The sequence below is a fragment of the Ciconia boyciana genome, chromosome 10, assembly GCF_034638445.1.
Source record: "Ciconia boyciana chromosome 10, ASM3463844v1, whole genome shotgun sequence".
NCBI lineage: Eukaryota > Metazoa > Chordata > Aves > Ciconiiformes > Ciconiidae > Ciconia > Ciconia boyciana.
Genome location: NC_132943.1, coordinates 566,277 through 590,162, shown reverse-complemented (window position 1 = coordinate 590,162; position 23,886 = coordinate 566,277). Strand labels below are relative to the sequence as shown.

The following is a 23,886-nucleotide window of genomic DNA, read 5'->3' as shown; positions in this document are numbered from 1 at the left end:
AAGAGTTCACTGCCTTCAAAATCTTTTCACCTTCACAGATTACAACAGAATAACTTTAATTCACATTACTTCTTTTCTAGAGGAAGATGATTCAGTAAGCAGTACTCCTTAGAACAAGAGTAACTTCACTGTTCTTGCTCTGGTACCTATAGCATATTTTCATTGGGAACAGGTTTGTTTGTGGGCTTTTTTGGCAATTAGTTTATTAACATCCATACAATGCAGCTTGAACCAAACATACTATCCAGGAACCTGGTCAATCCATTTAATATTTGTGACCAGAAAGATTAAGAAAAGATTCAAGAAGGTTGACATCTTAGCATTTAAACTTTTAAAATATTCTTTAGACTACAGCCACAAGGAAATTTGGGTACCATTCACAAAAGAGAAAAGGACCTTCCCTTCCTTTAAACATTGTATCCCAGCGGTTAGGGATAAGGAGGCATGAAGGAGGAAAACTTTCATTTCCAGTGCCCTTTCTGAAGAGTCTCCTAAGCATTGGAACCACAAGGATTCCCACATATTGGATGGTTGTCTTATCCATACATATTAAGGGATAATCTACTCTGAAGGTTTTTGAATAGTGCCTACACCTCACATCCAAACATCCTAAACCAAAATGAGATATGTCATTTGAGTGTTTAATTCAAAACACTTTATCCAATAACTCAAAATTTAAAAAAAAAAAAAAAAGTCCATCTGGGTTCCCTTTCTTGGCTCTGCCCCAGCATGGTCAGACTGTAAACCAGAAAAACTCCAGAAGCCCCCTGGGACAACAGCATTAGGAGGCACTGACTTTGTCCATAGTGCCCCACAAGGCTTTGATCCAAAGCAGCTAGGGCATGCCATGCTTTGTTTGCTGATCCTAAGCAGTGATTACAAAGCTGTTCATGCTTTGTCTCATATGACATTGCTTCCTTCCAGGAAAACACCTGGATGATTGTCTGCCCTAACACTGCTGGCGTACGTGGAGCTAGCCAGGCCAGGATGACTGCGTTCCCACATCACTGGTGGATACAAGCTCAAGTCCAAGCTAACAGGCAGCACAAGCTAAGGCCTTCCTCCTATTCACTCTGCAAGGTGCTCCAAAGCCTATGGGTGAGTACAAGTTTGTCTCTAAATACCTTAGATGCAATGAAGTTTAAGCTCAGATTTGTTCTCAAGAACAAGCAAGGACAGGCTGAAAGAGCGGTTCAAGTACCTGAGAGCACTGACTAGACACGGAGCTACCTCCTGTCACCACGTGAGTGCAAGGACTGGTCAGGAGTTGTAACTAACAGCAAAATCAGATTAACTTCTCACAAATGGAGACATGCTTCCCTCTCCAGCCATACTATCACAAACAGGATGGCATTTTTACTAAAGATACTACCACCATGCAGTCCAAGCCTGGAGACCTAAGCAGCAGGGAAGGGCAAAGGAGCATTTTAGCCGGAGAACTAAGAACTAGACAACTCAGCAGATTTGGAGGAAAGCTCTAAAAGAAGAAAAAAAAAGCTGCATTAGGGAGCTCTGCCAATTAGTACCACATGCTGTACAATTGCATAGGAGGATGCAAACTATCTTTTGTAAGTATCAGCAATCCGTATCCAAGTTTGACAGAATGAGCAGTGTCTTGAAAAGTCATACTTTTCATCCTCAGTGTGATTTCCAAGCTGACTTCTGGTTATTCTCCTGCCTTCCCCATCAGCTTACAGTACCTGTTCCGGCTCTGTTGTACATGGTCAAAGCACAACAGCATAGGATTTAAAAATAAATTAAAAGAAAACAGGTCAGGAACCCCAGCTGGAAATAAAGAGGAAGGGGATACCACCTGACAATTTCATTACTGCATCAAACCTTTAGTAGGGTTAAGATTTTATTAGGTCAGATAAAACAAATCAGGCTGAAGAGACATTTCAAAATTATGAGTAATGTAAAAGCTGGACAAAACATCTGTCATTAGAAAAATAACTGCACAAGGAGCTAGCAACCTAGTCTCTCACAAGCTTAAAAGAAATTCTATTCTTCTGCTATAGACAGTCAGCCTTCCTCCTGTCTGCTTTTTTGGGTTTCTGACCATCCTAGCACTACTTCTATTGATATACTTGGGAAGAGAGTACTACACGGTGACTCTTGTCTAACCCTATATGAAGGCAAAAATAACTTATTGATGAAAAATTGGGAGTACTTGAAAGCTTTAAGAAGACTGGATCCATCGCACCCACTTCTCTCTATAAAAACCTCTTATTACTGTTCCCTGCCCAGCTGCCGCGTTAGCGTAATTTTCCTGTATTACACATTTTGGGAACCATCATCCTAATCTGAGTCCATCTGGCCAGCTTTAAATGACAAGCTTCTTCCAACACAAGAAACGCTGTCCTTTTTGAAAAATAACTATGGATACTAGTAAGATTAGCAGCAGCATAGCTACCCCTCCAGTTTGTTTATTTATCTCTTTGGCAAATTGTTGATCTCTCTTCTTTCTACTGACACATTTCTGATATAATGTCAGCATTTTAACAAAACTTCACATATTCACCTAGCTTCCACTCCTTTGAAAAGAAAGCAGGAGAGTACATCTGTGGGAACAGAACTGATGCAAAAACCAACTTACTGGCCATTTTCTGTAATTTTAGGGCTAGTGTATTTGATTAAATAAGTGCTTATTCCCTTCCAGCCTACCCATTTCTCTCTTCTGCAGTGATGTCATACATTTGTATTTGATCTCAGCCTTTTAACAGACATTATTTTCTGTTATCACAAATTCAACATTATGACTTCACTAAAACACTGAAAAGGAATGTTAAGATGGTTTTGGAAAGGGCAAGATCTGTATAAACCTGTATTTTCTCTTCAGTAACTAGAAAATGTACCAATCAAAATTATAAAAGCACTGCAAGTTAAATTTATTTCTGCTTTAATGCTGATAAATCTAAAAACCTCTTCAATACTATAAAAGTTCACCTAAGCCTGAATTCAGATACCCTGCTTCAAGGCTTTGTTCAAACTTCAATACAGCCTCTAGATTGGAAGTCTTGATGCATCTTAGAAAGAAAAAGTACAAAAGACAAAACAGACATCAAACAGAAGCCTTTAGTACATAGAAAACTGTTCCCCAAGGATGCTAAATCAGCTATGTCTACGACCAGCCATGACTGAACCTTTTAGTAGCAGTAAAAAGCACAAGGTTTACCAGTCCTCTGTTTCTCCTCCTGTTGGTAGTTTTGTATTTCACTACAATTCAGAACTATTTTAGGTAATAACAAATATGACCTCTTAAAAGATTATGCCTCAAATTAAACTAAACACTTCAGTGCATTCTTAATGTAAACACTTGCCTGTGCCTGAAGTATATGACTTAAGTATACTCTTAAATACGGGAATAGCAAATATTAAGCCAAGATCCTACTTCCTTTCATTTAAATCGAAATGAAACTCTGCAAGTGTGTTAGCATTTCTGGAGCAAGCAAAGCCTGCAGTCTGCCAATCACACCCTGTCACATGTTGCTACTGGTGATGATTCATGCCCAGTTAAGGTCCTAATTCCACAAGCATGAGTACTCCCAATGAGTTTAACCATTAACTTTAAAGGAGCCTAGAGTTCACTGCCTCAATTCAACAGATCATTTGCATACATAAATCTTTGCAGATTCGGGTCATGAGTGTCATTTTTTCCTCTCAGCTAAACTGCTACTAATCAACAGAAGGGCAAAATTACTGGGTGGGGAGGCACAGTGTTTAATGATCTGGACATGCTATTTAAAACAAATTTTTTTGTGCATGTTTTAAATCAGTCAAATTATTAAATGTAAAATCAATAATATGAAGCCATACCAGCTCTTCACAAAATACAATTTAACAGCATAATCAATGACAGTTTAATAGCTACTCATATTTTGTGCAAATGAAGGTTGCTTAATTTCGCAACAGCAGGTGTTACAATCCTGTCAGTGGTTCAAGTAGATTTCTAGCAGGCATACACAATTAAAAACCAGAAATGAACCACTGACTTCACTGAAAACTTTGAATACAACATCAATGGGAACTTTGATTATACAGATGTTTCCTAAGACATCCAAACTCAGGAAAAAAACCCTAAACATAGAAGTCCCTTATTTTCAGTGCTCTCTTTTGAATAACTAGATATTTCTTAAATATTTTGTGGAAGGCTTTTTCCTAGATTTTAAAGTTTAAAGGAAATGTTAATTGCTTAGCTACTGCATGTTTCCATTCAAAAAAGAGGAATATTAAGATGCAGTTATTGGAACCCTCCGATCCTAATTATTGTTAGGGAAAAGAGGCAGAGAATCACTCCCATTGTATGACATGGAGTAAAAACAACAAACAAATAACCAGCTTTATCCTTTAATCAGATCCATTCTCTTCTTCTAGTTGAACTAACTATCTGAAAATGGCACCTATCCAGAACGTTTTAATCTTGCAGCAGTCAATCCTTTCCCCAGGAAGGAAATACACAGTTTAATACTTTTATAAATCACTGTCAAAACAGTTGCTAGAGAAGTCCCATAGTCCGATTATCATTTAAATTTGCACTTCCTAGAGAAAGAATTATGGATCTGTTTGAAGTAAAGTCAAGTATCAGAAATTGTACATTCCTAAAAGAGACATAGTCCTTTTTGTCTATGATAATCTCATTACTTCCTCATTAAGTAAAACTTAATCCGAAGTAGGAAGATCAATTTGAGTAACACTTAAAACAATCAGCTTCACGGAATACTCTGTCACACTGCAAGGGATGGGACGGGACGGGACGGAATAGCTCATCTGCTTTCTGAGTATCTGTACATTACAAAAGAACTACTATTCCCCCTCTATTCTTTGAGTATTCTAAGTAGAAAATCCAAGATAAAATAAACTTTAAAAACACTTCATATAGAAAAAAAATTGCAACAAGCAAATAAAAGGAAGGAAGTAAATTTTTTTAAAGTTGACAAGTTGACATAAAAAGGGTAGGAAATTAAGTCACCCATGTCCACCATGCAACCTTGAATCAAGTGAGTCAGCTGGCATTTTGTTATGTTGTGTTGTTTTGAACAAAATACACACAATTCATTTTCACTGAGCAAATGCACCCACTTCCAAGTTAGCCAGCTGCAGACAGCACACCTGGCAATTTCAAAGTTCAACTGAAAGGGAAGATGAAATGAGAAAATGCTCTCATGCTTTCAGTAGTTAATTACCATAGAATGGTTTGGGTTGGAAGGGACCTTCAAAGATCATCCAGTTCCAACCCCCCTGCCATGGGCCGGGACACCTTCCACCAGACCAGGTTGCTCAAAGCCCTATCCAGCCTGGTCTTGAACACTTCCAGGGATGAGGCATTCACAACTCCTCTGGGCAATTCCTGGCACATGGGTGGGCAATCCTGGACAAAATCCTGCTTTGCTGAGCTAAAGGCAAAAATCCTGAAGCATCATTTACAGACTTTTGGATTTGAACACAAGAAACTTGCAGAGTTTTATTATATACTTTTTAAATGTTCCATCTAGCTTTGTATTTATTACCTCGATGTATAACAAAAAGTAAGTTACAAATTAAACAATATGCTTCAACATACTCATTTGAAGATTTATTACAAGATGTGAGTCCGAGTTATCCATTATAGGACCCTACAATTTTCTCCATTACTTAAGAAATAACAAATGTATAGTTAAATCAACCCTTAGCTGTCTGACTCAAAGCATATCTGCTTACTCGCTAGCCTATGTGGAAAGCAGGATATTTGTAATGGTGCATCGAGCAACTTACCACTCTGCTGCTCTGGCACCCAACAGATAAAATTCTTAAGTCTACATTACTTGTTTAGCACAACAGAAGTAAAGATGTTGTAATAGAAAACTGCCATAGAATCAATTTCCCTGCATTACAACAAAGTATCTGGGCTTTGCCTTGACTCTTTTTTTGTTGTGCCTTTTTTCTATTAATGGAAAACAAAACCAAAGCAGTAGCTTGAGACTCTAGAAAGAGATTGATATTAGTGGAACAAAATATTGCAATTTCATTATCTCTTAAGGCCCACCAGTTTTGGAACCAAGCATTTCAGCCACCCATATAAAAACAATATTTTCTTTTTTCTTTTTTTAAACCAATAAAAGATCTCATTCACGTGAACAAGGAGACTAGACCTAACAGGCAGAAAAGTACTGAGAGAAGTAATTTTCTTGTTTAGGATTTCTTTGCTTAACAGCACCAATGAAATGGTCCAAAATTTGACCTGCCTTCTAACTGCTAAAATGAATCAAATAAATTATTCTTGCTTGTATATAACTAGAACATTTAACTTCATGGTAAAAAAACCAACAAACCTATCACCTTGGTAACTTAAGAAAATGCATTCTTTCTCTAACAAGTGGCACCCAGAGCTGTGCAATGCACAGCACTTCAAATTGAACCTATATGGAAATTAAAAACTGCAGTATTTTCACCATTTAAAATATATTTCAGAACAAAGTCATATTATCCATGCAGATCATTCCAAATTGTGGAAGGAAAAAAATATCTGCCTGTTTATTTCCATATAAAAGTTTTGGTGCCATTCTTCCTCCCGTGCACTTAGACTTTCTCCTGAGGATGCTGTTCTGCAAGATTAATGGCCATTCTAGTCTGGATCCAACACAGCACATAGCTGCATGTGTAAGCTTAAACACACCAAATTATTTTGTAGAGTCTGGGTCAGTATTAAATGTTCTTGATACTATACAAATATACAAGAGGAAGTAAGTGATTGTATTTCTAAGAGAACTAGCATACATTAAAAAAAAAAAAAAAATCACCAAAAACTGTGTAAATAACCAGAAAGGAAGGTTTCACAGGACTAATACCATCAGCTAACATGTAACTTTCTGATGATAACCTAAAAGCTGTAAGGTTTTACAAAAGAAGCATCTTTTCATTACAGTTTTCCTAGAAGAAAAGGAGGGTTTCATCAGGAAAGAAAATGTGTTGCTAGAGGTGCAAGAACAGCAAGGAGGAAAGGACTGGGGTGAGAGTAGAAAATACTTCAGAACAGATATTCAGGAGACTAAAAGGAACTGAATGACAAGAGAAACTAAGGAGGTTACAGAGCTCACAGCCTGGGGACAGACCAGCCAGCAAGGTAAACCAATGCAAGCAGAAGGGCTGGTTCTCAGGTGGCTCACTTGGGAACGTGATACTGAAGTGCTCTCAATTAATGATGGCCTCCTGCCACCAGATGACCACCCTGATGGGGCAAGGACTGACCATATGTTTCTGCAAAGAGGCATCTTTCCAGAGGAGATATAAACATCTCTTTACCCTTCAATGGACAGTGCTTGATTGCTTGTAATCTTGCTGAACCAAACAGGCACTGGTCTCCTCATACAGAGGATCCTAGCTGCAACAGGCGTCAATGAAGTTGTAACGCCATAGGCAATCTGGTCTTACACAAAATAAGCACAGGCCTCCTTTTTTCTGGTAACAAGTTATGCCTATGCAGTAGGCAAGGATTCAATTGCAATGACTTCTTTCAAGAGGTAGGATATGCACTGTACCACAGAAATTTCAAAGATGGATTCCATGTATAATAATGCAGGGCCAATGTAATTTTACAGGCAGGGATAGTTAAGGAGATAGACCTTAAAGGAGCTGTAGGAGAACAGTGTGTCCTATAAGAGGCATCACATCTACTAAACCATCAGCTACTAAAATAATCAATACTAAGTAGTAGCAGAAGTTCAGTGGAAGAGCTGAAGAAGCTCAGAGTATGCAGAAGTCATCAAGTCACTCTAAAACCAATAAATTACCTACTGAAGACTGGGCTTAAAAATTCTGTACAAAGTATCTGGATTGCTGCTGTTAAATCACGGCCCCATTGCTCTTCAGATTAACCAACTGATGTGATTTTGTTTCCAGTGCTGCAAAATGAACAATTAGAAATATACAGTTTTCAGAGTCATGATAGTTTTCTTTTCTTTAACTAGCTAAAGTCCAAATTTTCTCAAAGCAGGAAGGGAAACACAAGTCCAATTCTTTGTTTCATAGAATGAAACAGGTGATTTTAAGTTGTCCTCACCTTTTGCACATGCTCCTGTCTTTGTTCTTGCCTTCTGTGTAGTATTTTAAATTAAAGCATTTCCACCCACCCCATTTTCATGCTAGCTTTGTTACTGATGTTTTTTTCTTTAAAAAAAAACAAACCTGTATGGAAAGGTTCACTGACCCACTGCTAGAGGCCTCTTCCCCACAGCTCTGCTGACAGACCGGTTTGTGTAAGCATTTCTTAACGAACTTCAGGCAGAAGTTAGCTGGCCTAGTTTATACTGTATGGGGGTACAGCTTGCTTTATCAGTGCTTCAAGAACATATTACTCTGTTTGAGTAAGTCCAATTTCTCCTTAAGCCAAGATACTTTTTCCTGTTATACCCTATGAGAAGCTATGGCTTTCTCAGTTGCAGTGATTTGCACATTTATGGTTATACTTAAAAGCAATACTGCATCAGTGCTCTCAGAGTTTAACAGATTTCTTCAGAAACCAAGCTTAAGGCAAAGACACACAAACAAGGCTAATAGCCATTAGGCAGGAAAGAGGAACATGAGGAAGCAGGACCTTGTGAGTTAGTGCTGACACCAAAGACTATCACTGTACCTTAAGCGAGCCTGGTTTTTGTCTGCCAGTAGCATAGCTGGAGTCAGAGAATAACATTTGTCTGCAGCCTATGAGATAGCAAGCAAGAGGGATAGATAATTCATATGATTTAGAAGCCACTGCAGGTTATTTTGTCAGGAGCATCAGTAACATTTTGTACAGCTTTTGCCAGTTCTGCTAGGCCAAATTTGCAGAGTTATGTGCAGGGAAGCATTTGGCACACCTTCACTTTAAGTTAATGCATAATGTTGTCTGATATCCTACTACAAAAAACAAAGCATATTGTCTGAAGCCTCTCATTTACAACCCTTGGAAATGTACAGTCCATAAATAAGAATCAATCTTCTTTTTGCATATACATTTTCTTTGTTGTCTCCTTATTCATAAAGATCTCTAGATTTCAGTTTGAAATTCTGTATCCCTAGTCTGATAAGAAAGATTACAATTTGGTAAATTTCTCAACATTTTTTCCCAGGCCTCAAATAGGGCCTAGTAAGAAGATGGGTAATATTTTGTTCAGCTTGAGCATGGTAGCAGCCAGTACGAACTGCAAAGGATTTTAGCAGGCCTTCACCTGTCCTTGAGCAGATATAAGTACCTGCAGTGTCCAGAGCTGGGGTTTTTTTTGTTTGGGGTGGGAGGGGGTGGGGGTCATTGTTTTGTGCTTTGTTTTTCTTTAAAGGTTGTTAGTTTCTACAAAAATTACTTAACAGCTTAGGACCTGAAAACCCACAGAACAGAATGACTGCTAATCACCTTTTCTTTATTGGACATCCTACTCGGCTTTTCCTCACATCTCTTGCCAAATTATCCATTTGGCTGCTGCCGAGCTGCACAGTTTTGTCAGATGCAACAATATCCAAGATCAACCCTGACTTACAGGTGCACATGTGTGATGAAGCCTGGTTTCACAATTAGCAGGCTTCAGCAGCAAAGTTGACTTACGGACTTCCCTTCACTGGGCACTTCTTCCTACCCTCCCACTGCAGGACGCTACCCCCAAACAAAATACCAACTAAACCAATCATGGTGCCACACTATAAGCTGAATCAATATATTGGTACAGGATTCTTCTGTTTTGCCAAGAAAGGGTTACTTTTTTTAAACCTGAATCAGCTCAGCAACTGAGCTTATATTGTGGTCCAGCAAGCTGTTGTTCCTCAGACCTCCATTTTGCTGAAACAGGTACCCAGGGCAAAACATTTCACATTGCTGCCAAAAGAGGAGGTCCCCCATTCCCTCTGTATGTAGCTACTTGCAAATATCTTAGTGCAGGCATTAGAGGCAGGAACAGTGAGCTAGATCAGGAAATTGATCCAACTAAAAAAATAAGAGCGTATGTTGTGGGGAGGTTTCTGGGGAAACTGGATCAATTTTCTAATCTAACTCATTGCACAGTTGTACGATCATGTTTGCTGGCACAAGAAAAGCTGGAGACATATCGTGACAGGGTAGCATTGTCCCTTTCCATTGCAGCTGGGCTTGAGCCAGATTAAAGTGGCTGTGTAATCAGAAGCTTGGTGATCATGCTGAGCACTTTGCAGGATCTAGAATCAAATATTCACACCTGATGCTTCAAAGCCATGGAAGGAAAAAAAAAAAAAGATGAAAATGCAAACAACTTGGCAGTATCCAAATAGTTTTCCTCAATATTTTGTTTCCCCACAGGGAGAGAGAAATCTATACCCATGATAGAGCAGTAATTTTGAATGCCACCATCTGAAACCCAAAATTTCTGTAAAAACCCTTGCTGAAACAGCAAAGTGTCAGTCCACTACTACTTCAGAAATACACCTTCTATTAGATGCCACACCTCCCCAGTTCAACAATAAAAAAGCAGGAGAACACTTACTGCTTTTTCAATGAAATTAAATTACGGTTTCCAAATTACCCAAAGTCAATTGTACCATGATTGACTGAATTGCTATGACATCAACACAATGGCTTGCAGTAACTTTTGAAATCAAATTGTAGGTTTTAATGAGGGAAAAAATCCCACACATCTAAATAATTTCCCCTGTGAACGCTAAACAGCTGCTCATTTGTTCAGTTAGCCTGCCACGAGCATCATTCTCTTCTCCAGTTATTTTTTTTCCAAACCTTTGTAAATTCAGTACCTGTAAGAGATTACAGATAGAACAGGTAGCACTAAATAGTTTCCAGGAAAAAAAAAAAAAAAAAAAAGAGAAACAAAGGCAACACTGTTTTCGTGACTGATATTTATCTTCACAGTTGCGTATTTCCAAGGACCAAGCATTCTGTGCTGACAATTCCCATTTTCCAGCCACAGTGCCTGCGTGCCTAGATCAGAGAAAACCTAGGTAATCTTGCAAATAGAGAAATAATCACTAAAATTAAAAATAGGCATGCCAGTGTTCTGCAAGGACTGTGAACATCTGTGGCATATAAAAAAAAAAAGACTCCAGTTTGCATTAATTTCAGAATAGATTAAACGAAGCAGAAAAACATATTAATGACTTGAAATACTGAAGGAGCACAACAGCAGCAAAACAACCAGCAAATACCCGTTAACTAAAACTGCTCATCTAAAAAGCTGGAAAACAAGCACAGTCATTTTAAGAGATCAGATTTAAGGCTCATAAGAAACCAGGAGGGTTCAGAAGGAAAACATGCCATTAGATTTTTATAAGATTTGCAAACATAATGGAATCAGTTCTTTCCAAATGACACCGAGAATGAAAAAGAAAAATCATCTTACTTTCAAGTCACATCCTGAAGAAGGTGAATAAAAAGAAACAGTACTTGTTTGTTGCTGATCCTAAAATTGATGTAAGAGTTTAAACAAAGGCTACTATCAGCTAATAGAATAAGAAATCAAAAGAATCACTACACCATGCAGTTCTTTGTATTCGAAAGTTAAAATGGGGTGCCTTTCCACAACATAGTTTGTCCCTGTTGGGCTCAGTACAGTGACAAATGGGTAGGAATTGATGGCCTGTGATACACAGCAGTCAAATTAGAGAATGTATTGGCTGCTCTGGGTGCCAAAACGAATAAGAGCTATGAATGTATGACTAATACCAGATAGAATGAAATAGCTGTTTTTCACCAATAGTCATTCAATATATTTGCAAATCTGACCTCAAAATATTATTTTTAATTCTTTATACTTCTTTTGTGCCAAAACAAACTGGCTCAAGACCACTTTCTCCTTCTCGCCATTATTTCTTACCCTTTCCCATCCTGCCCCAGTGGCAAACTCTAAAATAGAGAGACCTCGCAATGCATGGCTCTGCAGGGATACAGGGCACTTGGAACAGCCTGTTCCTAATAATGTTGAGAGTTACAGCCATCCACCTGGAACCACCCAGAATCTGGAAGGCCTGGAGATGGCATTATGCCATCTTTCATGTCCTGCCAGTAGACTATGCCTTCCACAGTCACAACAATAACATTCAGAAATGGTTTAATTTACCAGAGGAGGCAAGTAAGCTTCTTCATTTTCTAAAAGCTGTTATCAGTGGAAACTAAGCCAATGTAACAATATCCAAATTACAGGTTAAAACCAGTTGAGGCTGATTTGAAGTTGATCTAACTAACCCAGTACACCTTTGGTGGAAGCAACCTTGCAACTAATGAAAGTCATTGCTTTCACAGGTTCTGTGCTTTCTCTTCCCTTTATTCTAGATCTGCTTATTCTGATTTCACATTTTATTTTCCTTTTCTCTTGCTTTCCACTCTCCTTTGACCCTTCCCCCACTTATCTTATTTCACCCTTGTCACTATTTGTTTTAGTACGTTTCTGCTATTATACCTCTGGACTCAGGTTTCCTATTTCCTAGAAGGAGGCCACCATTCTGGTTTGGTAACATTTTATATCCACTTAACATAGTATGAATCATGACATTTTCAGGGCTGTGAGGAATCAAGACCCCTATTTACATCTGCCAAGTGTTTTCCATTTGGCACATGATCATATTGTAACAGTTCCCACTGTATTGACCCATAAAAATGGCAACAAATATTACAGAGATTAAAAATTATACCAATAGCCTACATAGTTTCCAGCGTAGCAGATTACATCCCAAGTGAAGAAATAAGAGAAGGGGCTATATGAATTCTGAGTTTATAGGTGACTCTTCATGTTCAGCTACCCCCTACTTTTTACCTGCAGTTCCTTTCTGAATAGACAGTTGGGACATAGTTCTGCTTGTAGTGTCAGCATTGATTAAACCAAATCAGAGTTGTCATGTGTCCTTATGCCAAGATAAAAATATGGTGCACCCCATTGCACACTAAAGTGGAGAACTAATCTAGATGGAAAAAAAGACACCAGTAAAAATGCAGGTACCATTTTCATAGTTATTTTTCAGCAGGATTCCTACACAGTCTGCGTCAATGCAACAGGCAAAAGGGTTGAATAAGGCAACGTGTTAAGACAGCAAGAGCTGCTTCACTGAATTACACCCCATATACAAGTTTGTCTACAGGAGAATATCTGGAGCCTTCCAGGTGCACTAGACCAGTATCAGGAAGATATAAAAGGCAAAAGCATAATAGAGTAAAATGAGAATACATGCACTTCTGGGAAGATTCAAGTGGCAATTTAGTCTTGGCTTCTTTTAGCCATTTACAGTGTCATCATCACATTAGTCAATGAAGCGGTGAGTGTCCTATCGCAACTGTAACAGCAGTAGACTGGGAGAAGGGGAAATGGTATCACTCAGAAAACCCTGAGAAATATAGGGAGGTTTTGTGTTTGGGATGGTCACGTAACTCAAAAAGAAGACCAAGCATTTAATGCACACGCCCTCTCATCCAAAACCTGTTTTTAAAGTGTTTTACAGTATCTTCAGATATATTGTTTTTTCTTTCCTCCATCTATAATTCTCTATGCCATACATAGAGTTCGGCTAGTACTAGAAGTTTTAAAATAGTGAGATTTTAAAACCCTACAGAAAGTATTTTTCCTGTCTTTCACAAGTGCCTCAACTTCATATGTCAGCGGCTGAGCAGAGTTAAGGGCTGTACGTCCTGCCGGGAAACCTGCATTGCCAATGCGGCGGGTCTCCCGTTTCTGGTCCTTTACAGCCCGCCAGGAACCACCGGAGAGCCCGAACTGAAGTCAACTCCCGTTACCGCTCCTGCGGCGGCAACACCGTCCCCGACAACTTCCAAGGCCGCCTTCAACGGGGCAGGAGGCACCCCCCAACGGCAGCCCGCCGAGACAGCCACCCGCGGCGGCCAGCCTCGCCGGGAGAGCCCGGCCGGCGGCGAGGGGTCGAGCGCCCTCGGCCACCGGCAGCAGCCTTCACAGCGCGCGCGCGCACCGCCGCAGCAGCCATTTTGCAACCGGTTGCCCCGGCCACCTGCGCCCCGCCCGCTCCCGCGCCGCGCACGGACACTCACCGCGAGGACAACGGCGGAGCCTCTCGCACCAGCGGCCTCGCCCGGGCAGGCGGTCCCGCCCAGAGGGCACTCCCTCCTGCGGCCACCCCGGACACGGTGCGGGGTCGCCGCGTCCCTCCGCACGGCGCTGCCGGCGGCGCCGGCCCAGCCCGGCCCCGACCCCCGCCCGCCGCGCACCGCGCTGAGGGGACGACAGCACCTTCCACTCCGCCGCCTCACAGCATCGGTAACCATAGCAACCTCAAGTCGTGCCGCCATTGGCGGGTTTAACACGAGCCAGTAGCCAATGGGGTGCCGCCCTGGGCCCCGCCTGGCCAATGGGCGCGGGCGCAGGGCAGGGCGCTGCGCTGACGTCGCGAGCGGGGCGGAGCGGGGCCAGGCGGAGCGGGCGGCGGGGCTCGGCCGCGCCGGCGCCACCGCCGCCACCATGGAGACCCCGGGCTAGGGCCCACCGCGGCCCGCCGGCGCGCTGAGCGGGGCCGGCCGCGCCGCCCCGCCGCCGCCGCCTTCCTCCGCGCGGTGAGTGGGTGAGGGCTGGGGGAGGCCGCGGGCCGGCCGGGGCGCCGCGCGAGCGAGGCGGGAGGTGAGGTCGGCGGGGGCAGCGGGGCCGAGGAGCCGCCGCCTCGGGCGGACCCGCGCCCGGTCCGTGGCGCCGCTGCCCGCCTGCGTCGCTCTCCTTCCGCGCGGGCGGAGCACGGCGTGCCCTCCGCGCCCGCGCTGCCGCCCGGTGCCTGGCCGCGCCGCGCGGGCCCTGCGGGCGGGGGTGCTGCCGCCCGGCCCCTGCCCCGGGCTCCGCGCCGGGCGGCGGAGCGCGGGAGCTCGGGAGCGGGTGGGGGCAGGGGCAGGTGCGCGCGGGCCGGGCCGGGCCGGGGAGCCGGCAGCCGCGGGTCGGGGCCGCGGAGCCTGGGCCCGCCGCCTTCCGCCGGGCGCGGCCGCCTCCCCGCCGGCTCTCCGCAGCCGCGGGGCGAGCCCGCGGCGGATGCGCAGCCCGCGGCCGCGCCGTGCGCCGGAGGGCGCCGCCTGCGCGGGGCGGTGCGCGGCGCTGCGGGCGGGAGCTGGGGGCCGCGCCGAGCCGCAGCAGGCAGGGCCGCCCCGCCGGAGCGCGCACCGCGCCGTGCCGCGGCCGCAGCGCCACGCAGCCGGGGGGCGCGGGGCCGCGCCGCGAGCGCGGGGCCGGGCGGAAACTTTCGGGAATCGCGGGTGCCGGCGGGGCGGGCCTGCACTCCCGCCCGGGCAGGGTCGCCGCGCCGCGGAGACCGCGGCGGCCGCCGAGCTGGGCACCGCGCTGGTGCGACCCCGCGCCGGGCGGCAGCCTGCGCTGCTCGCGGCGGAGCGGCGGGACGCGCTTCCCGCTCCTTGCTGGGGCGCGTCGGGCAGCGCGCTGCCCCACGGACGCGGCGTTTCCACGGCGGGCTGCCTCGTGCCCCCCGGTTCCGAGGCAGGCTCCCGGCGCTGTGTTCCCCGAACGTGATCGAAACGCGTGAATCTTCTCTAACCTTTGTGTGACCGCTAAACTTCGAGTTGCGTACCTTTAGTCGAGTACTGGAGAGCTGGCAGAGGATCCTCTGCCCACGCAGGGGGAGCACAACTATTGAAGCTAGTAACTTCTTGCAGGTTTTTTCCCCCCTCTCTGATCAAAAAAGTGAAAACAAGCCGGAGAGAAGTAGCACATGCACCGTGTGAACACGTCTAGGCGAGTGTTGTGGCACACGTGGACGTTTACTCTCTGGTGGATTTTGCCTGTGGAGATGAAGCAGGCTCGCCTGTACGGAAGGCGCTCTGCAGCGGTCTAACAAAAAGTGTAAGCGTACCTGTACATACAGATTACTGAATGCAACTACCATGTCTAAGGCTAGGACAGCTGGGAAATGAAGTCTCGGAAAAATAAAATTAATACTGACACTGAACCCAGGCTGTTCAGCAAAAAATTATATTTATGTGATTGTAATTTGTGTGGAAGGTAGAAATACCAAATGCCACAGAAAAACATAGTCTGGGAGTTGAGCTGTCTCTGGTCCTTTTGCCCTCCTAGCTAATGCTTCAGGATGCATCAGTATCTCACTAAAGAACTGTGTGTTTCTAAACTGCTTGCGTTTGGCCCGTAGACCTTTGTACTTTTTTTTTTTAATAACCTTCTGCTCCGTGTTAATTTTACATTAGTCATTGCTTCAAGATTTGACTGTTTGAAGGAAAAGGTGTGGTTGGACTTGCAGTAGTCATTAACTAGCTTTTCAGTTTTTTCAGCATTCTAACTTTTTTATAACTTGGAGTTTAGAGATTAGAAGACAAGGATGATAACATTTTCCCCTTTAACTAATAACTGTATTTTTGAGGTAAACGCCAAATAATATGTTCATTGAGATAAAAATATGGGAACCTGCTAAACGTACTTGTTTAGTTTATGGAGATACGCTGATTTGGTCTCGTCCGTCACATTTAAAATGGGAAGAGTGTGTTTTGGGGGCAAAAGCTTATTGTTGGCACTGCCGTGCTGCAGTGTCTGGGTTAAATATTACAATATTACATGCAAATCAATGTAACCTGTCTGTGAAAAGACAGATTGCAATAACTTTCTCCTTTTGTTTAAATTGCTTGTAAAGTGCTATCTTGCTACTGAAATAAGTTGCTATTAATATTTTTAGTTAAGGTAGAACAGCAGATGGGCCTTTTCCAGTAAAAATGATGTCTTTTTTCCTTTCATCTTGTTAGATGTTAAGGATAAATAGCAGTAATAATAATAGTAGTTCTGCTGTAAAACACAGTTGGAGCAAGTTTTGTGAGAGAGTACTTTCTATAAGAGCGGAGATTTTGTTCTAATTTTTCTTAAAATGTCAACAATATAACACACCTTCTGGTGTTTCCTTTTTTAATAGTAGTACAGGATCCTTTCCTAATGAACAGATTAATTCAGTCACACAATGTAAATAAGGAAAGTGATATGATACATTACTTTTTTTATAGCAGCTTCATGTACTAGCAAAATAGTATCTATAATGCATTTTGGTTTTTTTTTTTAATCTTGAATGTAGCATGTGCTATGTAAAAATAATAGAAATCTTAATTAGTAAGCTGTGTCAGGTGTTTAGTATAGGAAATATGCATGCATTGTGAGAGAAGCCTCAGTGGAAGAAACACTCTGCATATTAACAAAACAGGAAGCATAAATTAGAACTTTATGTACTCCTGCTTCACTTTATGTAGATTATTTAAATACATTTATAACATGAAAGGCTAACGCAATTCCGAAAGAGGGGACTCTGTGAGTACTGTCTTACTTTTGCTGGGTTTTTTTTTTTCTTAATTGTGATGCTGAAAATGGGCAAGTTCTGCAAGCATTTATCTTATTATTTATTTAGTGCAAGAAAGCACTGAGTGGTTCAGAGCTCTCGGTGAGCTTAACGAAGTTGTTGTAAGTGTAATCAAGAATAATTTGCTTTAGTACCAGAGCATAGTTATTGTAATATGATATAGAAAAGACCCCTAAAAAGCAAGCAGAACTTGTGATACTTGCTTCCAGATACTTGTGTCTGGAAAAAGATGCCTATGAGCCTGTTATCAGACATATTTTGCATTGCTCTTGTTTACTTTCATATTAATTTCAATCAAATCAGTGAGGCTATGTTAAAATTGGATTCCTCTGTACGAGAAGCTGCACTCCTTTTAAGCTATTTACAACTTCGTTAAACAGAGCAGTCCCCATAAGCAGAGGGGCTTTTGTAAATAATATGCAAGGTTTTAGTTGGCTGTCGTGGCAGGGAAACCCTGATCATGACCTGGGACCCTGCTCTGCTCGGCAGCCCTGCCTGTGCCTTCCTTTCCTTGAGGGTTCAGCCTGGTGTCTGCGTGCTGCATGTGTGCAGAAACACGGGGCGAGAGGCTGCTGAACTAAGGAGTTTAGAACGGTAACTTAATTCACCAGGGTTTGGTGGGAAGCAACTTGTAAGGGTGGCTGCAGAAAGAACGTGTTTTGTCATCTTGTACAAAAAGTGTGTGTACATCTCCTGAGTAACTCGTGTTGGTGTGGTTCAAAATTCTGGAATCTTCAGTTTTTGGTTAGGTTTGTGTGGGGTTTTTCTCTCTACTGAAAATAAGACAGCAGATCATTATGAATATGGCATGTACTGTCACTCCAAAAGTAAACTGAACTGGTTCAAACTTTACTAATTAGGGATGGGGGAAAAAAAAAATTGATCTAGCATAGCTTTATGTGCAAGCGAATAGAAAGCCAGACCTGAAACTGGAGTTTTGGGAATGGCTTGTAAATATTGCTTGCCACTGTTGCTATCTTGATTGCAAATATTGCTGACAATAAGGCAGTTCAAATACTAGTGAGGATGGAGAGTAAATACGTAATGGCAGCTGAGCGCAGAACCCAACCCACGGAAACAGCCCTGCTCGCTGTAAGCTGCGCTTGGTTCCTGCAGCAGAACCGCACCTAACGAACTTGCAAACGGAGCTGGAGGGACTGCCAGCACTAAGCGGTTCTCTGGGCGTGCTTGGTAGCTTTTCTGATTCTCAGCTGCTTTTTCCTAAGGTCTGTGACATGTCCTGGTTCATTGGCTAACTTTTCATGTTCTTTTTATCCAAATGGAATACTCATTTATTCTGCTCGGGGGAGGTTTGCAGAGGGAGGGAGGAGGTGGATGAGGACAGCCAGAAACTGCCTCTGGTGACCTTCCCAAAGCTTTGGCTTGCACGGAAGAAAATCGCAGCTTCTTGTCAGTTAAAATCTCTGCAGCTGGCACCAGCATTCAGAGCTTTGCTCCTTTCCCACTCGTTGCCTCTGTCCCTCTGTCCTTAGCACCTCGCTCACTTTTCTTCCAAGGCAGAGGAGAGGCACGGGCATTTCAGGAAGGAGGGAGGGAGAACTCCTTCAGTTTCACAGGAGGTTATTACTTTTTAATAATGAAGTCTCCAACACTGTCATTAAAAGGAAAGGCTTAAGGAGAAAGCTCTTTGGATGGTATCTTGCAGGGGTGTAGTTGCTCTCCGAGCCACTAAAAGGCAGGAGGACATGCCTTTCCAGTCCGGCCACGCTCTGCGGCGGAGCGGGCATGTGTCACGGGTCAGGGAGGTGACTCTAGCACAGGCTTGTCCTCCTCTCGGGACGGGCTTCGTGAGTCAGCCCTCCGCTTCCTGAAGAGCGTTGCAGCTGGAAGAGGCCAACTCTGGCAGCTGGTTCGGCCAGTTTGTTGCCTGCCTTGCCTTCCCTCCCCTTGAGTCGGGAGCGAAGGGCAAAGGCAGAAGCTTCGGTTAAAGTGATGTGTGGAGAATTTCTGTGGCTATCTTTAACTCTCTAGTCCTTTTCTTTGCATCCCTCTTACAGGCAAATGAAGACATCACTTTGGGAAAAGTTAGGGAAAATCCGTTCTTCCTGTTTCAGTATTTTTAAGCAAGATGCCTTTTTAACAGAAATTTTAAAAAAAAGTTAGGCATACTTTTAATATACAAGTGTTTCCTCCTGTTATTGCAATTTTAAGATACAGTGGTTACAAAAGAAAAAGAAATCACTATTTTTCTCCAAAATGTCTCCATGGCCATCTCTTGAAGATCTCCCGTCCCCTTTTTTAATTTGCATGGTATTTTACAAGTTCTCGCCTAGCACTAGAAATTGAAGACCAGTCAACTTCCTGTTTAATGGCCTTTAAAAATCATTTTAACTATGCCTTTATTTTAGTGGAGAAAATAAAACTGTGAGCTATTACTTTTTCAGAGTGATTGATTCATTCTTCAAGGAATAATTAAAATTAAGACTTCTTCCCCACCCCCACATAGTGGGGCCTTTTGCTTATAAAAGACTTGTGATCTAAGTGTTCTAACTGAAACGTGGGTTTTTGTGAACCTTAAATCAACGTTATAGCTAATCTAATATTATGATTGGTATTGTGATTAATTCATTATTAAAGAGAAAAAAGGAATCTATTGTAAATCCTTTGAAGGTGTATGAGCCGAAACTTGCTTTCTGCATCACAGCTCAATGAGGGGATTTTTAATGTATTTACTGTTTATGCAACCATGGGGTGGTAATTGTGGGCAGTGAGTAAAATTAGCCTTTAGCTACTGGATCTGCAGAGCAGATGGTTCAGGATGTTGTGTAGGTTGTATAATTAGCTAGCCTTTATTGTTCATTGAATTCTTAAGCAGGAGTTTAGAGCACCGGGTCCCCGTTCCCTTATGAGTGAGGTACATCTCGCAGCATTAAGTGCGAAAGCTCTGGTGGGATTCACTTGTCTCCAGAGTCCTTGTGCTAGCTGGCAGCAGGACAAAATGCAGCAAGAGTGGCTCTGCACAGCGTCAGTTCGGTCCAGTAAATGTCCTTAGCTTAGCTGGAGCCATCTCCAGAGGCAGTAGGAGCCAGAGGGAGAATGTCCTGGAAGGAGATGAAGGGGCTGAAGGCTAGAAGGTAGGAGCAATTTTTCTAGTGCCAGGCAGGGTAAGAAGAAGCAGAGACCGGGGGAGCAAGTGAGGAAAGGGAGGAGCTGGACTGTGTGGTGCCAGACATTGCTTTTTCTCAAATGAGGTTCAGTTGTAAGGAAACAGGGAAGAAGCATTAGAAAAACTCTGGATTTTTGTTTGTTTGTGTGGGTGCAAAAAACTTTTCCTCTCTTCACCTTCTTAACAAAACCTCATTATGGCACACAAGTGGTGTGGAAAGCCTTAGGCTATGATAGAAATAGAATAGAAAGACTGACACAAAAACTTACTGTGGTTCAAAGACTTGAACTTTTTTAAGCGGGTTCTCAAGTTCTGGTAGAGAACACTGCCTCTTGTCGGATGCTTTTTTGTTCAAGCTGATGTAATCAGTCTTCCAATACTGAGAGAGCTTTTTAATATTGTTGTGGAACACAGAGGTACATCTCGCAGCATTAAGTGCAAAAGCTCTGGTGGGATTCACTTGTCTGAATTTACCAAGTCATTTACTGACACTGACGTAAAAAACCAAACCCACCACCAACAAAAACCCAAACCGAAAAACAAAAAACATCCACCCCAACAATATTCAGTAGCTTAAAATATGTTGAATTAGCAAGGCAGACTGAATACAGGAATTCGATTTGTCTGATGAGCTACTGAGTTTTGTTTTGGCCAACGCTGAGTGCTTAGAAAAGAGCAGGAGGACCCCCCCTCCTTCAGTCAGTTGCTCCTGCACTAATAAAGTCTGAAAATTTACTTGCACAGTGTAGGAAGATATAACTTTTTATTAAACTTAATATATTTCTTGGTATTCATAATGACTAGATTTTTTATGTCTGTTTTACTGTAATAGATGTAAAAGAAGATAGCTTAAATCACAACTTGCATCCTTTCAGGAAGCGTGTAGTTCATCAGGCTTAGAAAGCCTTGCCTTGTTTGAATTTGAGCAAATGCTGTTTTAGTGATACAGTTTGTTGTATTTTTTTTATATTGTATTATTAAATTGTCTTGTATTACTAGTATATGGATTTATTCTATAATACAAATATTTATTAATCTATTTCAGAAGGACTGAAATTGGAAATAGAAAAGGAAGATGCAATTTTTTTTTTGTTTTAGATAGCAAAGATAACTCAAGTTGTTGCAATTTTTCTAGAGTTTTCCTTTGTTTTCCCTTCATCTCAAAGCATCACAGGCATCATATTACAACAGAACAAAAATATTTTACTGTGGTGATATTCCAGATAATTTTTGTTATAGAAAGTTGAAAATAATGCTTTATGTATAGCATCGCAAACTGTGTGATGTTATTTTCACATGTTCAAATTTTAACAGTTTCAGTAAGACCATCTGATTAAAAGTCTGTGTTTTAGTTACTTAGTCCTCTGTGCACATCTTCGCAGATTAGAACAGTTGATGGAAAAATATCAGGTTGGTAGACTAGTAAATTTACATGCAACTTTAGTGCCAGGATGGACCGATACAAGTAATACAAATAGCGTATTGCCACCAATAGAAACATTTCTGCAGCAGTCTGTAGCAGTTTGTTTTTAAGTTGCTGGTTTGGTTGCTTTAAAGAACACCTGTGAGTCCTCAGCTTCTCAATCTTTGTTGGGGCTTTTTTCCCTGGTATTTACTGCATAATGTCTTTCTGAATTGATTGTTCTCAAATTCGCATGTTACGATGGAGTATTGTGAAAACAAAGTACCTTGCAATTCCCACACCTTCTGCATTTTGAGGCATAAACATTATCTTTTCCTTGTGAATGGAAGCTGAGATTGATCACGCTTTAGAAGAACGTCACTGTATGAAAACTTACGACAGCACCTCTGTCAGTCGCATTTTGTCATCAGAATAGCAGTTCAGAAATACTTCACCTTACAGTCCAACAGTCGAATGCATTCTTTTAATTGTATATAGTTTTTTTCTTACAAAATCAAGAACTACTAATGCTAAGTGGGTAACTTCTGCAATATTTCATGCTTCTCTTGGAGCTGATAGTTGGTTCTGTATGATCCTAAGCAAACTTTTGTCCCCCAGGTTCACTGAAACAAGCAGGCAATTGGTAAAAGCATGTTGCTGTTGTCTGTGTGGCAATCAGCCACCTGCCTGCTTGGGCTTTTCTTTCAAAGTATTTGACGTGTCTGTCTCACTTCCAAGTCTTTAGATGGGCAAACTTAAACGTGTTGGAGGAAGGGGAGACAGGATATACTACTGCATGAACTCCATTTCTGCTCTTTCCCTCCTTGCTAGGACCTCATGGATCTGCCTTAGCTTCAGTCTCCTAACTTAAAAGTAGCCTGTAGCTAATGGAAATTATTTGCATGTTGCACAGAATTATAGCCAGGCTAGAGATTTTTATCTTGGGTGAAAAAAATGCTTTCTAATTCTAGAAATTCAAGTGTGGTGTGTCCTTTTCCCCCCAGTATGAATCAATATGAAGTGTGAAACCTCTGCAATGTCATTCTACTAACGTTCATTAACTAATTAACAACCAACTACAAAGCCTCTGCTCTGGCAACTTATAACAACCTCAAACAGAAGGAGAGCAAAGATGTAGTTGTGATAACTAAACAGCCGTCTTAACTTAATTTTTACAACTTTTATTTTATTAACCCTGCCATCGGTACCACTGCTTTTTATATTTACACTTGTCAATGTGTTTTATAATTTCTTAAACTGAGGATCAGGTGCAAATCCCTATGGAAGAGTATAGTCTGTTGAAATTCAAAACTCTTAAGCTTGCTTGGCCAGTATTTCAGAATCAAGTTTTGGTTCCAGACAACAGATGAATAACTACTGTTTTTCAGCATCTTTTGTTGCAAGAATCTGGCACTTGTATTTAAAGGTTTTAAAAGAAGATTCTTTACAGACTATGGGGAAAAAAAACCACCCTGGAAAACACCTAATATTCTGTGTTCTTTCCAGATTTTTCTCCTTCATTGTACGCAACTTTTAAAAAGATATTGTGAGTTGGGACTTTTTATCTGCTTTACTGTTAAATTCCCATAATTCAGCTGAATCTAGTAATTCAGGTTTGGAAGCTATCTTGTTTGTACAGCCCACTTGTTTCCTTGTGGTGGCTGGGAGAGAAACCCGGGGATACAGAACTGCATGCTTCTCCCGTCCTTTTTTCTCAAGCATCTGCTATAGGCCATTGTCAGTCAGGTTCATCGTGCTAGATGAATCTCTAGTGTGATGCTTTTCTGAAGTTCTTACCAGTAGCTGGATTTACTATATGCATTTGATATTTGGACTTTTTCAGTCTCTGTTTGAAACAGGGCAATCCAAGCTGAAGACAATGTTTATAACTGAGGATATGCTATTTTTTGAAATATAATGCTTTCTTATTTCTAATGCATTTAATAATCTCTTATATAGCGCATGGAGCGGGCAGCTATCTTTACAGCAGTATTGGTGATTTAGTTTGCCTTTCAAAGGACCTTACTGATGGACAGCCTTGTATGTTTGAAAGTTTAGACTTCTTACCAGG

At 42.1% G+C, this 23,886-nt stretch overlaps 2 protein-coding genes across 15 annotated transcripts in view; one reads left to right on the top strand and one right to left on the bottom strand.

Moving 5' to 3' along the window:
• Nucleotides 1-14,117, bottom strand: part of CCDC148 (coiled-coil domain containing 148) — an 80,489-nt gene extending 66,372 nt beyond the window's left edge. For 6 of the 7 annotated variants that reach the window (XR_012044428.1, XM_072875028.1, XM_072875025.1 and 3 more), the window contains exon 1: nt 13,979-14,109. The gene's annotated coding sequence lies outside the window, so the exon portion shown is untranslated. Of the gene's footprint in view, nt 1-12,737; nt 12,883-13,978 lie in introns of all 7 variants that reach the window. The other variant, XM_072875026.1, reaches the window with a different exon arrangement.
• A 232-nt stretch (nt 14,118-14,349) lies between these two features.
• Nucleotides 14,350-23,886, top strand: part of PKP4 (plakophilin 4) — a 112,525-nt gene continuing 102,988 nt past the window's right edge. For all 8 annotated transcript variants that reach the window (XM_072875137.1, XM_072875132.1, XM_072875136.1 and 5 more), the window contains exon 1: nt 14,350-14,497. The gene's annotated coding sequence lies outside the window, so the exon portion shown is untranslated. The remainder of the gene's footprint in view (nt 14,498-23,886) is intronic.